General features: G+C 39.6%; 1 protein-coding gene and 1 pseudogene across 6 annotated transcripts in view; both read left to right on the top strand.

Moving 5' to 3' along the window:
- The window catches only part of LOC309641290 (small ribosomal subunit protein uS5 pseudogene), a 57,751-nt pseudogene extending 46,258 nt beyond the window's left edge, over positions 1-11,493 (top strand). The window contains exon 2 of the transcript in view: positions 8,063-11,493. The product of the transcript in view is annotated as a small ribosomal subunit protein uS5 pseudogene (transcript). The remainder of the gene's footprint in view (positions 1-8,062) is intronic.
- DIP2B (disco interacting protein 2 homolog B) overlaps positions 1-13,896 on the top strand; it is a 246,041-nt gene that overhangs the window by 76,818 nt on the left and 155,327 nt on the right. The gene's annotated exons all lie outside the window — the stretch shown is intronic.

Raw genomic sequence — 13,896 nt, 5'->3', positions numbered from 1 at the left:
CCTATGTTTTCCTCTAAGAGTTTGATAGTGTCTGGCTTTACACTTAGGTCTTTAATCCATTTTGAGTTTATTTTTGTGTATGGTGTCAGGGAGTGTTCTAATTTCATACTTTTTTTTTTTTCTATTTTTTTTTCTAATTTCATACTTTTACATGTACCTGTCCAGTTTTCCCAGCACCACTTATTGAAGAGGCTGTCTTTTCTCCACTGTATATGCTTGCCTCCTTTATCAAAGATAAGGTGACCATATGTGCGTGGGTTTATCTCTGGGCTTTCTATCCTGTTCCATTGATCTATATTTCTGTTTTTGTGCCAGTACCAAACTGTCTTGATTACTGTAGCTTTGTAATATAGTCTGAAGTCAGGGAGCCTGATTCCTCCAGCTCCATTTTTTGTTCTCAAGATTGCTTTGGCTATTTGGGGTCTTTTGTGTCTCCATACAAATTGTGAAATTTTTTGTTCTAGTTCTGTGAAAAATGCCATTGGTAGTTTGATAGGGATTGCATTGAATCTGTAGATTGCTTTGGGTAGTAGAGTCATTTTCACAATGTTGATTCTTCCAATCCAAGAACATGGTATATCTCTCCATCTATTTGTATCATCTTTAATTTCTTTCATCAGTGTCCTATAATTTTCTGCATACAGGTATTTTGTCTCCTTAGGTAGGTTTATTCCTAGATATTTTATTCTTTTTGTTGCAGTGGTAAATGGGAGTGTTTTCTTAATTTCACTTTCAGATTTTTCATCATTAGTATATAGGAATGCAAGAGATTTCTGTGCATTAATTTTGTATCCTGCTACTTTACCAAATTCATTGATTAGCTCTAGTAGTTTTCTGGTAGCAGTTTTAGGATTCTCTATGTATAGTATCATGTCATCTGCAAACAGTGACAGCTTTACTTCTTCTTTTCCAATTTGGATTCCTTTTATTTCTTTTTCTTCTCTGATTGCTGTGGCTAACACTTCCAAAACTATGTTGAATAATAGGGGTGAGAGTGGGCAACCTTGTCTTGTTCCTGATCTTAGTGGAAATGGTTTCAGTTTTTCACCATTGAGGACAATACAACTCAGCTTCTGTGTTGACATTTGCTGCTAGTTGTTAAAGTGAGAAATCTTTTGCAGTTTGGTGTAGAAACTTGTCACCTCTATGAATGAAGTTACCCGATTCCTTTGTGAGAAATTCAGTAGTCAGACTGGTTTTTTGCTGTGTCATGATTCCTTTATCACTTCTGAAAATCAACTCTAGAAGATTGTCCAAGTCTTGGTTAAAAATGAGAAAGTTCCATAATTTTCCCTTATATGTTATTTAACATGTTCGTATCTTGAAAACAGATCTAGGGAATTCTGTAGTATATAATATATATATTTCCTCTCTCTCTCTTTTGCTTTCTCTCCCCCACCTCTCCCCGACCCTGCCTCTCTTTATATATATATATGTATTTAAACACCTACAGTGTTCTACATGTATTATTTGGATCAGTAAATATTTGAGCACCTACTAAGGTCAAACATTGTTCTGCATGAGACAGTTGCTGACTGCCTAAAGATATAGGCAGCAATATGTGGCTATAGGATGTGTTAACAATTTTTTTCAATACCTTGAGTTACTTGAGGTCTTCCTTTCAGTGAGCAGCCTTAAATTTGTAAAATGATAGTCTCAGAAGTTTTGATTTCATTCTTTCAACAAAACTTTTATTAACTGCTTTACTATTTTAGTAGATTGTAGGGATAGCTAAATGACTCTGACCCAGTTCTTGTCCACAAAGAGCTCGTAGTCTAATCAGGAGCTGACTTGTAATGAAAAGGAAATTAAAGTTTGATTCTATGTTGAGGTAAATGATAATAGAGGTATGAAAAGAAAATGCCATGGCAACATAGGGGAGGGGTTGGGGAAAGGGTTTGCCAGGAAAAGCCTCACAGAGCATATATTATTGTTGGCAGCCCCGTGAATGACTTTGGCTGTAAGTAGATGGGAGTTCAATTCTCTGTGACCCTTGGAACCTAGGCCTTTTAATTATTCATAAATAACTTAAGCATACATCTAGGACTGGGAATTTAAAAGATGCATCTGTCTTTCTAGTTTAAACTTTAGTTTAACTAGTCCTTTAGGAATAGGCATTTATGGATGCAGCTGTATGGCAGCATTACAGATGTTTGCTCTTTTGAGTCCTTATAACACAGTTATAGTTATCCTGCTTTGCTTAGGTTGCCCTTTCCTTTTTAACAAAAAATATTTCTCATTTGTCTTCATTCAGTCCGTATAAACAAAGCAAAACTTTTAAAAAAAATCACAAACTTGGATCTTCTCTACTTTAACATCCTCATGTGTCTTCCTTTTCTCTTCAACACTGAGATGTCCATCACAGGCTGATACACAGACATTACCCCCAGACTAAGATCGTAGTCGTGTCAAACTTTGCTGAGTAATATATGGCTCCTTTTTAAAAGAAATATACCTTTACAAAGGAGATTCTGGTTTTTTTCATTTATATATTATGAAGTTAAGATATATTTCCTAGAAAAAATATTTTGCTGTAAGCAGAACTGAAAGCATTTGCTAGGAGAGAGTTAAGGGTTGCTAAACTCAAGTCATGCAGGGTTGGTGGTGAGCCGAGAATGCTTTCACAACAATTTGATTCAGCAAACATTTACTGAATGCTGTGGTCAAAGCACTGCTGCTAGACCCTCTGACGGGTAAGAAAATGAACGTAGGCTCTGTTTTGAAGGATCTTCCAATTTACTGCACTGTTTCTGAGTCTCCTCTGTTCCATTATCCATCTTTGCCATTTCCCAGATAATGAAAATTAGAGCTCTGATTTATCAATTCTGTAAGCTGGAAAGGCTCTAAAATTAGTTTGCTTAAAATGTTGGTTGCTGGTTCTCCGTAGTGCTGCCAGTATTTAAAATAATGGAAAATATTTGGTGTCTCCTTCCGCAAATTAACATTTCCATGAGTGGCTGCTTTTCATAGAGCATCTTGAGCCAGCCCCTCTCGTGCTGTGAGTCTTCATTGACAGTATTAAATCAGATCTGAGCAGCTCTAGGAGACAGTTGAGAGTTTGAGAATATGCCCAGTGTCAGCATCTTGGCTAGAGTGTGCTGTGAAACAAAGAAAACTCTTGGCACCCAGTAAGTGGTTAGGCATATACCATTCTGTGTGTGAGCTCCAATAAATAAAGCAACGTAGGGCATTCCGTGCTTTCATTTGGGCAGAACTAAATGGTTAAGTGTCCTTTTAGGCTTTCCCCTAAGTCTGTCCCAGGCAGTCAGCACATAATCCAGAAGATGTAAAATCTTCAAATACAGCCACTTATCTTTATTATGTAGAGCTCTGTGCTGGGGTCTTCAGGCTGTAAAGAGACAAGACTGAGTACCTGTCAAGTAGCTTACAGATTGAGTAGCACCCTGCTCTAGCTGTTCCACCTGTCATCCCACTGCAGGTCCATTTCTTCCTGGACTACCCTGGTCTGTAGCCACCTACCACTTGGTGTTGACCCATCCTCATTCAGTATGGTTATTCCAACACAATCTCTATAACCTATCCTGAATGTAGAGTGGATATTGGAAACAGTAGAAGAGATGGGCCTTGATCCTCGGACAGGGTCTGCAGTGATTGGTGAAGCCCATTGTAGTGCTAATCACTTGAGGTACTGCTTCAAGGCCATTTTATTTTTCTGATTGAGTCCCATGATTGTCATAGAACAGGCAGACCCCAGATAGGAAGCAGTCTTTAAAAATGGTTAGCCCAATTTTGTTTGTGTTTCCTTTTTCTACAGAGTGTGTATTTTTCCTTCCTCAGACTAAAAATGGCACAATGTAGTGTATAATAGTGTGGGGTTATTTGCATGCAATCACTAAATTCATTTATTCAAATAATTTGTCTTCTCAAGTATTTTTAAAGTGACCAGGGATAAATATTTATGAATTATATTTAAGTACTTGGAGGGTATTTTGGAAATGTGTTTTTCTTAGGAATAGATTTGTGCTATGGTTTCCTTGACTATGTTTGATGATATTAAGAGTTCTTGGAAATTTTTTCCAAAATCTTGCAATCTGAAAGTGGATGGAGCGTTTGGAATTAATTTCAGCTGTAATTATATCTTTAATGGTGGTAGTCTCTCGCCTGTTTCATATTATAACAAATGAGAAGTGCAGCACCCTCATCATCAAAATACTTGAGAAACTTCCATCTAAAAGGAAGATGGGGAACTAATACAACCTGTTTAAAATCGAGTTATTTTACTATGATTACACTAAATTAGATTAATTAGATTATATTTATCTAAAGTTAGGTTGTTGTTTACTTAAACCTGGTGTTAAGATCTAGAAGGGAGGGGAGATCAATAAAAGCACCTTTCTCCCCCACCCAAGTTTTGAATAAATTGAATAAAAACTAAAAGATTAGCAAATGGGGGCCATAATATTACCTTTATTATTGATAAAGGTGAAGGTAAAGGAAGCAGCTTAATATTAGAGCCAAATTGGCTTGCTAACTAAGTTCCAAAATTAGGCAGACCTACCCCCTGGTCACAAGTAGTGCTGGATTAGAGAAGGCAGTATGTGGTATACAAAGCCTCCACCCAACCCATTTCCTATAGGCAGCTCACTCATATGAGGAAGAAGGGCACAACTGGACCATTTATTTTTTCCCAAATTTGCCAATCAGATCAGTTGCTTCCCTCCCCAGGATAGAAGCATCTAAGTGGCAAAGAAATGCCAGAGATGTTACAACTGGTGGGGCTCTGTTCACAGAAGGGGACTTCAGAAATGAGGAATAAGCACTCCCCAATAGCATTTGGCTTCTTCTCCTATGCATGGTTTCTATGAAGAATGGGTTGGTGCCAGGTTGGAAATGGTAGCATAACTAGGCCAGGAGCAAACCTTTGTTTTGGGGAAGAGGCCTTATAACAATTGGCCTCTTGAAAATTATAGCAAACGTTTGTTTACCAGAATCATAGAAATTGTCTGTCCTTAGGCAGCCCTTGCTGCCTTTCTGAAACATCTGTGATTTAGCATTCTTTCCTGGGCATTAAATGAAGGCCCACAACTTAGTTTTCTGCTGTCCTTTAGCATTTTAAAATATACTTGCTGTCTGTCTCTTCTTTGAGTTTTCTTCACAGACTCATTCTGTCTCCTCCCCCAAACCCTAGTGTTTCCCATGATCGTAGCCAACTTTCTTCTCACTTGACACTCTCACCTTGGCTGTCAGCCATTTACACAGTTTTAACTGTTTAGTATCTTGATGATTTCTGAATCTTTATCTCCACCCAGACCTCTGTTCTGAGCTCCATATTTATACGTCCAGCACTCTATTTAACAGTTCCACCTGAGTCATGTAAAACTGACTTATTCTTCCCGCACACTCTCAACTACCACCAGTCAGAAGTCCTTGTCTTTTGTGTTGTGTCCACAGTCTTTGTGAGTGGCATCTCAGCCTATCCACTAGGTTAGGCCAGAAACCTGGGTGTCACCTCAGCAGGCTCTTCCTCTCCTTTATAGCTTACCTCCCAGGTCAGGGGTCAGCATCTGGCCAGAGACCTGTGAGCCAAGAATGGTTTTTCCATTTTTAAGTGGTTGTTTAAAACAAGCGTATATGTGTATTTGTTACAGAGACCCTATATTGTCTGCAAAGACTGAGTATTTACTATCTGACCCCTGTCCGAGGCCAGCAAGTCTTATCAGTTCTCCCTCCAAAACATCACTTTTTTTTTTTTTTTAAAGAAATTCACGTTCTTTTATTTATTTATTTATTTATTTATGACTGTGTTGAGTCTTCGTTTCCGTGCGAGGGCTTTCTCTAGTTGCGGCAAGTGGGGACCACTCTTCATCGTGGTGCGCGGGCCTCTCACCATCGCGGCCTCTCTTGTTGCGGAGCACAGGCTCCAGACGCGCAGGCTCAGCAATTGTGGCTCACGGGCCCAGTTGCTCCGCAGCATGTGGGATCCTCCCAGACCAGGGCTCGAACCCGTGTCCCCTGCATTGGCAGGCAGATTCTCAACCACTGCGCCACCAAGGAAGCCCAAAACATCACTTTTAATTGATTCTTTCTATCCCCCCTGCCCCCCAAAATCTCACCTGCCCTGTTTCTCCCTTGGCCTCCTAACTAAGTGTTGTCATATTTCTTTATAAAACACAGAACCTAATGATGTCCTCTCTTGTTTAAAATCCTGCTGTGTATTTTGCCCTTTTCTCCTCAGTTTTCTGCCTGCAACCTCTTCAGCCTGTAGGACTCTGCTCAGTTGTCACCTTTTCCTTAAGCCCACCTGCCTTCTTATGGAGTTATGCCCCCATTCCACCTGGTCTGTACTTCTGTTATTACACACTCTAGATTGTGTCCTGAGAATCCATTTGCCATTTGGTCATCCTTACAACACTGTGCATACCTGGAGGACAGGTTCCATTTCCTTTTTCGTTTCTATGTCTTCTTTACCTAGCTGTATGTGGCATGTCAGAGGACTGTAATGAATTAATGGGTGCTTTGAGAAGTAGTTCTTATTCCTAAGATATGAAAAAATATTAGTAGTCTAAAGATATCATTAATCAGTTTGAGTTGGTAGGCAGGATTTATAACGTCTAGACTTTTGATAGAGTCATGCTACATTCTCTTGATTTCTGTTTCATAGCTTTCTCAGTATTAAATTTTTTATTTTGAGATAGCTGTAGATTCACATGCAGTTATGAAGAAATAATACCAAGCTATCCCAGTTATCTTTTACCCAGTTCCCCCAATGGTAACATATTGCAAAACTGTAGTACAAGGTCACAACCAGGATATTGGCATTGATTCAGTCAAGATACAGAACATTTCCATTAACAAGGATCCCTCCTGTTCCCTTTTGTAGCCACACCCACGTCCCCTCCCATGGCAGCTCGCCCCTCCCCCAGGGCAATCACTAACCTGTTCTCCATTTCTGTAATTGTCATTTCAAGAATGCTATCTAAGTAGAATCAGAGTATGTAACCTTTTGGGGTTGGATTTTTTTCACTCAGCATGATTCTCTAGAGATTCATCCATGTTGTTCTGTGTATTGGTAGTTTTCCTTTTTGTTTCTTTTTGTTGCTGAATTTTCATAACTTTTAAAAGATGAAACTCTCCCCTATTTATATATCACTACAGTTTTTTTTTTTAAGGCTATTTACATTTTTTTCCTCTTGTTCTTTATCTGTAACAGTGGTTTTAAAACTTTGTACTCTTAAATTGAGACTCAAAGAGGCTTTGTTTATATGTGTATTGCATCTGTCATTATTTACTTACTACATTATAAATTAAAACTGAAATATTTTAAAAATATTTAATTCACTTAAAATAACAATAATAAATCTATTACGTTCTCATAAGTAATATATTTTTATGAGAAATAACTGTTTTCGTAAACAAAAAATATTTAATGAAAAGAAAAGCACTGTTTTACATTTTTTGTGACTCTAATGTCTGGATTCTCATATCTACTTATTCATTTAATCTGTTATGATAAATTGTTTTGGTTTAAGTATATGAAGAAAATCTGGCCTCACATAGCTATGTAGTTAGAAAAACCAGGAGTATTTTAATAGTCTTATCATATAACTGTGGATAGTCTTCTTTGGTACTACACCCAAACTCAAGTGATAGTTTATTAAAGATTAGTTACAATGTAGGATGTGAAACCGATAACTTTTCATACTGTTACATTAAAATTATAGTTTGAATGGATCATTAACTTGTATATGTTTTTTTTTTTTTTAACATCATGCATTGGTCATTTGGAAAATATTGAATCGCTGTGTTAGGTACATCTTCCAAATTATGACACATTTCATTATACATTGTCAAAAATTATATTTGTTAATCTCACCTTCAGTCTCATAAGAAAAAATGCTAAGTATTGGGAAGCTGTCAATCTCAAGTTTTCTAAAATTTTGATTTTTGCTTTGAAATCACTGTCAGTTCACTGAAGTTTATGATTGTCAGTGCTGCCAGTAACAGTCTCACTTCGTTAATTTTTAAGAAAATGTCTGCCAGATACTCAAGTCTGAAAACCATAGTTTGTTCATCATTTCAAGTAGAAATGGTGTTAAAGTAGAAATGGTGTTTGGGTGTTAAGTGCTCAACGGAGGTAGCCACTGACATTTGTGGGGCCATTTTTCTGGCCAAGCTCTCCACCATCCCCATGCGGTGAGGCTGCTGGGGGAACAAGGTCGGCAAGCCCCACACTGTCCCTTGCAAGATGACTGGCCACTGTGGCTCTGTGCTGGTGCGCCTCATCCCTGCCCCCAGGGGCACTGGCATTGTCTCAGTCCCTATGCCCAAGAAGCTACTGATGATGGCCGGAATTGACCACTGCTACACCTCTGCCAGGGGCTGCACCACCACCCTGGGCAACTTCACCAAGGTCGCTTTTGATGCCATTCCCAAGACCTACAGTTATCTCACTCCTGATTTCTGGAAAGAGACGGTGTTCACCAAGTCTGCATATCAGGAATTCACTGACCATCTTGTAAAGGCCCACACCAGAGTTTCTGTGCAGAGGACCCAGGCTCCAGCTGTAGCGATCACAGAGTTTTATATGAGAAAAATAAAGTGAATGTAGCTGGTTTTAAAAAAGGCAGTCAGTTCAGCTCACAACTCAGTTGTGTAAGTGCTTTTCTTTGAGGCAACACAGAATATTAGAAAGATGTGGACTCAGGGGTCAAAATGTAATAACACCAGTAATTTCCACTGTGAGTGCGTGGCTTAAATCATCAACTGTCTTGATTTGTGCTAAGGCTCCAGCCATTTTATTCTCCATTGCTTTTATACCATCAGAGCAAATAATTTAAAAGTGTAAAGTTTGAAATCCATTGCTATAGATAAAGAACAAGAGGTAAAAATTTAAAATAGACTTTCACACAGTAAAAATGGCAAATAATGTCTTAATATATTATTAAACTATTTTATACTTTGTGGACCTTCGTAAGTTCTTGGGGGACCCCCAGAAGCCCATGGACCACATTTTGGAGGACTGCTGATTTACAGTAATTTGTGACGACTTATTTCTTTCTCTTTTCTCAGATTTCTTCTGTTTGCCTTTACTTTTGCTGAGATAGACCCTATAGATGCACTGATCTGGGTTGAATACCATTACTGGTCAGAGCTCCACTCTGGACTGGCAGTCTCAGCACGGGCTCTACGCCGATGCTAGGCCTGACCCTGGGCACAGAAGAGAAGACTAGTTCACAGCCTCACCTTGGCCTTAAGGGACACAAGCAACAAGGAAGGGCCATAAACCTGCTAGCCTTGTTGGCTTGCTGTGTGTGCATTCAGAAACTGGTCACATCACATGGACCTGAGTCCAGAGGGAGACATTAACTATGACTCAAGTGCTTTCCTTCTGAAGGAGTCTTTCAGGCTCCAGGGCGGGAGAGATTCTCAGGCTAAAAAGGGCCCTCGATAGGTCTGTCAGACCTACACGCTCTAGTCCCAAATCTTCTGAGTCATATCACAGCCTTTTCATTCTAATTATCTCCAGGAAAGGGCCTCAAGGTTTCCTGGCTGTAATAAACCTTAGGAGTTAAGAAGTTTTTCCTTATGAGTACTCTAGATGCTCCCTTGTATAACTTAAGTCCATTTCCTTTAGTTTTGTTTTTAATAAAAATAAAGAACTAATAACAGTGCTCCTCATGCTATTGCTTTATATTTTGAAGACAGTTTAACTTTCTGTATCTTCAGTCTACTTTTGCAATTTTTTTCTTCTATTTTTAACCCAGTTCCTTTAATCCAGTGGTCCTGAACTGGGGTGATTTTGCCCCCAGGGGACGTTTGGCAATGTCTAGAGACATTTTTGATTGTCACAACTTGGGGGGATGCTGCTATCATTCTAGTAGATAGAAATCAGAGAGCTTGCCTTCATTTCAGCAAAATCACTCATTATGTTGTTACAGTAAGATTTTCACTGAATTTATATTCAGATGATAGGAGCATCCTACCATCCTACAGGACAGCCTCTATCAACTAAGAATCATCCAGTCCAAAATGTCAATAATACCAGTCTTAAAAGACTGTGCGTTAGTCCTTCCTTGTAATTTGTTAGCTTTTTATTAATTTATTTTTGCTGAATTAACAATTTGATTTTACTTTGCCTATTATCTAGAATTGTGGTTTTATTCAGAGAAAATATTTTGATTATGTTCAGAATAATTAAAGATTTTAGAGGTAGGTTACTCTTTTGAATATGACTTATGTTTGTACCTCAGGTCGTAATACATCATTAGTTTCTATACCTGAGTACACAACTACCTGATGACTTTAAAAAATTTTTATGGGCCCCAACCAAATCTTAAAAGAACTCTTCTAGAAATTCCTGTAATTAACCAGATTTGGGAACCACTGAAACAGATATGTATTGATAAGCTAAGAAACTTTTAGGACAGCTAGTGCAAAGAGAAGACGTTCTTTGTGGCTCTCAGAGATAATATCCATCCTCCTGGGCAACCAGTTCTGTCAGTGAAACCAGTCACGTAACCCTCAGATTGACAAGGCAGAACTGGAGCAGCGGTGTCCAATAGGATTTTGGTTCTTTCCAGTCATATGGTGTCCAGTTCATTTTATTTGCCACAAGTTTGGTTTTAGAAGGGGGTGGTGGTGAAAAGAGATGAGGGAGGCGATAGAGGAGAATTGCTAGTAGAATCGAAGAAATATGATCTATCTTATATCCCAGGAGGGGCATTACTCAGTGCTGACTTCTCCTCCGTAGCATTCATTTGCTACCCACATTCACCACAGTGGTTAAGTGTTCTTAAAAGCTACTTCTGGTATAAATTAACCTGACCAAGGCAGCAGGGGCACTGGGAAGCACAGAGGGCTGTCTAGTCCATTCCCATCGGCAAGGATCCTCTGGTCTTGGTCCTTTACTTCTTTTGGCTAAAAGAGAAGTTAATGAAGGTGAGCTTGTTTGTTGGGGTGGTTCCAAGAGCTGTGGAGATGAGACAGTTGTTGAGGAAGGAAAGAAAAGATGGTCACTTTTATTTTACTTTTTTCTTTTTCTTTTCATTTTTGAGACCGAAATGTTGCCTTTAATAGTGATCGAGGCAGAGCTTAGTGTGGGAGCCGGTGAGCCTGAAGCTGAACCCCCAAGTCGGGCAGTAGTGTACAGGCTGTACAGGGGGACCTGGGCAGTGGGGCAGGCTTGATCCAACAAAACAGACAAGAGAGAAAGGTGGTGACTTTTGAAATAAAGTGAATTTTGTTTGGAAGGATAATAGCTTCTTTTCCTGATTAGTTAGTTGTTAAGCAAACTAGAATTTTGGAAATGAAAAAAAAAAAAACTATGAAACTTTGGAATATTAGTTTATATTGGAAGCATAAAATAAATATTGGTTGTATTTTAGTGTTCTGGATTTCTTTTACTATTTGTTTTTACTTTTTTAATTGGAGATTTTCAAACACATACCAGAGTAGAGAGACTAGTATAGGGAATCTCCATGTACCAATCACCCCAATATCAACAGTTACCAACACATGGCCAATCTAATCTCATCTATACCCTTACCTGCTTTCTCCCACCCCCTCCAATTATTTTAAAGCGTATCAAGCATCAGTATGTAATTTTATCCAGAAATATGTAAGATATTCAGTCTGTGGTCACATTTCCCCTGATTATATAATTTTTTTTGTCTGTTTGGTTTGTTGTCTGGTCTGTTTTTTAAAGATGCTGGTGATCAGATGATTGAATCAAATCCTGGGAATGTGTAGAGAGTCCATACTATTCTATTTTGGTGAGGGGGGGCGGCATTTACTTATATTAGATCAGTGATTTCCAAAGATGATATTACAAATCTAATTCCTGGTATAAATTTGAATAACAAAATTGACTGAAGGAAATATTTACCATGTACAGAAAATGTTACTAAAATTCCATGTAGACATAACCCCAGCCTGAAATGGGCTTCATCACTGCTGGGAAGCCCAGCTGTTAAGTTTGCTTTCTCAGGTTCTAAGAAGACTATTTCGTACCTTTCCCTCAAACCTCATAGACTTCTGTTCTCTCAGCTGATGGCTTTGCTTGATGCTTCTCTGAGAAAATAGAAATCTGTCCAGAGGGACACCCTCATCTGCCCTCCACCACATCTAGAGATTTTTTGGCAGCTGGGCCCCTCTTCTCTCATTTCCCTCCAGCTGGTTATAATGTAGCAAGCACTTGTTTCTCCCCCTGCCCCCCCCCCCCGCCATTACAGTCCTTTCCTTTGTGCTGAGTGTCCCACCTCCTTCACAGGGACCTTGCCGCTTCTGTGGTCCCCCATCTCCCTCTTCCATCTTCAGGCTCTCCCTGTCTGCTAGAGCATCCCTGTTAGTGTACAGATACGCTCTGGTGCACTCTGTCTCTAGAAAGAAATCGTCCCTTGTTAAATCCACCTCTGTCGATACTTCGTGACCCGCTTTCTCTCCCCTTCAACAGCTCTTTTCAAAAGAGTTGTCTATTCTCTCTTCTACTTTTTTTTCTCTTCCATTCACTCTTTAAACCACGCATTACTGGCTCCATTCCTCACTACTTCACTGAAACCATTCTTGCCAAGAGCACCCAGGTCCTCTGCGATGGAATCTAGTTGTTTTCTTTCTGTCTCATAGACCAATCCTCCTTCTCTTTTACTGCCTTCCCTTGCTCTGTGTGACCTCTAAGTGCTGGAATGCCTCCAGACTCAGTTTCGGGCCTTGCTTCTCTTTATTTGTACTCCTTCCCGCGGTGATTTCACTCACTCCCGTGGCTTTAAATACCATCTTTATGCTGATGACTCCTGAGTATGTATCTGCAGCCCAGACCTGTCCTCTGAATTCCACCTAGAGATCGGTAACCTATGACTCAGGCTTCATGGGTGCAAAAGACAGTTCTGGCTTTTCCCCTTCAATCCTTTTTCATTTCAGTAAGTAGATCCTGATACACCCAATTGCACAAGTCAGAAACTTGGGAATCATCTTAAATCCTCCCTGTCTCCATCCAGCCAATCAGCATGTCTTATCAATTCTACCTTAGTACATATCTCAAGTACATTCACCTCTCTCCATCTGTGTTTCACCACTAAATCACTGTTATTTCTCAACTGGAAAACTACTTGAGTTTCCTAATTGGTTCTTCTGCTTTCATTTTTGTTTTCTATACACTATTCTCCTCACAACAGGTACAGTGCTCTATAAAAAACACTTAACCACATCATGTAACTCCTTGCTTAGTCCTTAATGATGGCATTTCATGTAGAGTAAATTATTGACTCCTCACCATAGCCTTCAGGGTCCTGCCTGCTTCTCCAGCCTCATCTACTGCTTTCCCCTCCCTCATTATGTAGGGCTACCTTGTCCCTTTCACACCAGGATCTTTCATGCCCCAGGGCCTTGACACTCACTGTTCCTTCTGCATGGACTAATCTGTTCCTGGCTCTTGTCCTTACTGTTCTTCAAGATGCAGCTTAAATGTCACCTCGTCTGAGAGCCCTTTTCTGATCACCCTTCCCAAAGTGGCTACTTGCCCACCTCAGTTTCTCCTTTATCTGTTTTTTCCAGCAATATTTATTGAGTGCCTACTCTGTGCCTGACACTGTTCTAGGCACTGGGGAGATAGCAGTGAGTGAGGTAGACACACGCAGGAAGCTTCCATCTAGTGGGAAAACAGACAAACCACAAATATATCATATTCTGGCTGTGATCTGTGCTGTGTAGACAAATGAAGCAGGTGGAGTGAAGTGAGGGATGCTGTTCTAGACAGTGGTTAGAGGAGGAGACATTTTGATAGGGATTCCAATGAAGTGAGAGAGTATCATCTTGGGTATTTACTTGCTTCTTTTCTGGAAGTATATCTAGAAATATAAGCTCTAAGAAGTCAGGGACCTCACCTGTTCACCGCAGTTCCTGAAACCTAGCACGGTGCCTGGGCTTCGACGAATACTTATC

Source organism: Balaenoptera physalus, assembly GCF_965194825.1.
Source record: "Balaenoptera physalus genome assembly, chromosome: 13".
Taxonomy (NCBI): domain Eukaryota; kingdom Metazoa; phylum Chordata; class Mammalia; order Artiodactyla; family Balaenopteridae; genus Balaenoptera; species Balaenoptera physalus.
Note: the sequence above shows the minus strand (reverse complement) of the source record. Positions and strands in the feature narration are given on the sequence as shown.